Source organism: Microtus ochrogaster, chromosome 16 (genome assembly GCF_000317375.1).
Source record: "Microtus ochrogaster isolate Prairie Vole_2 chromosome 16, MicOch1.0, whole genome shotgun sequence".
In the NCBI taxonomy this organism is placed as follows: Eukaryota; Metazoa; Chordata; class Mammalia; order Rodentia; family Cricetidae; genus Microtus; species Microtus ochrogaster.
Genome location: NC_022018.1, coordinates 14,156,066 through 14,157,423, shown reverse-complemented (window position 1 = coordinate 14,157,423; position 1,358 = coordinate 14,156,066). Strand labels below are relative to the sequence as shown.

The window sequence follows — 1,358 nt, the reverse complement described above, 5'->3', positions numbered from 1 at the left end:
CCCGCACCTCTCATGGTTACTGAAAATGGTCTAGTTAATTTCCGTCCTCTAAGTGTGAAGGTTTGGTTGTGAATTCTTTCATTGTAAGGAACTATAAACTAAGGTTCAGGTTCTTCTCTCTCAGTTCCGGAGAGTGCTTTAAACCTGGAAAAGAAACAGGACCCTAGGCAGTGGGTGTGGAACGGGGAGGAGTCTTCAGAAGATAATTACAGCAAAGAAGAAAAAGGTAGCACGTCCCACAGTGTCGTCTTGTTTTTGTTCTGTTCTCTCAGGATGGTGGTGACAAATGATCAGACACAAAAGCTGGCAGTGCTCTGCCAAAAAGAGGATCAAAATGTCCCTCAACAGCATCACCGGGAGGACAGAGACCGGGAGAAGGGGTGTGCATAAGAGGAAGAGAGGACTACGGTGACAAGGCGCCAAGTGCTAAGGTCGCAGCTAGGTGCTCCATCAAGGATCAGAGTTGGTGAGCCACCTCCCAAGAAGGGGTGGGGGTGGAAAGGGGAGGCTGAGAGGCGGGGCAAAAGGCCCGAGCCGGTAGCCTCTGATTGGCTCACATTCTCTCGCAGCGTCCCCGGATTGGGCGGTTTGCAGCGGGAGATGTTGTGAGACGCAGCAGGGCGGAGCTAGCCGTTGGGGTCTGAGTGCTGGCCCGGGAGTGCCGTGTGGAGCAGCGGCCGCCGGCTGGGTCCCTGGGACGGGGACTATGGGGACGGCCCAGCCGCTGCCGCTGCTCGGCTCCGCTAGCCGCACCCATTCGCTCTGCTGCTCTGCTGGCTAAAAAAGAAAAAAAAGCAACCACAAAAAATCTGAACGACACGTAGCCGCCACCACCGTGTCCCTGCTTACCGCAGGAAGCTACCTTGCAGTGGGGCAGGCAGGGACACTCCCTTATCTGGAAGCCCCACGTCCCGTAGCCTCTAGCCCCACCCGCTGCAGAAAAGGGGCCGCCGGCGCCCAAGACCTGTGTCCCCACGGTCCCGGACCCTCGGTCCCGCAGGCAGCTGCAGGGCTGTGCCTGCTCTTGGAGCGGCGCTCAGGAAGCATCTGGGGTTTGAGCCCGAATCGGGGCGCGGGGACGAGAGGGACCGCGAGCGTCCAAGTTTCGGGGGGCCTGGCGAGTATCACCCTGTCCTGGCCCATCTTCCTTCTCCAGCTTGACTTCCCGGGCCGGGTGACTGCAGTCCGAAAACTCCGCGTCCCCCGAGCGTCCCCCGGGAGGGGAGGGGAAGGAGGTGGGGTGGAAGGAGGTGGATCCAGAAGGAAGGCGCGAGCAGTCCGCCCCCGGGAAGCAGCTCGCGTGCCCGCCGGCCGGGACAGTCTCGCGCTCGGCGATCGCGGGAGCGGGGGCCCCGGCC

At 60.8% G+C, this 1,358-nt stretch overlaps 1 protein-coding gene across 1 annotated transcript in view; it reads left to right on the top strand.

Annotated features, from left to right (window-relative positions):
• The first annotated feature begins 356 nt into the window (after nucleotides 1-356).
• The window catches only part of Arhgap21 (Rho GTPase activating protein 21), a 126,187-nt gene continuing 125,185 nt past the window's right edge, over nucleotides 357-1,358 (top strand). Inside the window, exon 1 of the mRNA XM_005354739.3 lies at nucleotides 357-466. The gene's annotated coding sequence lies outside the window, so the exon portion shown is untranslated. The remainder of the gene's footprint in view (nucleotides 467-1,358) is intronic.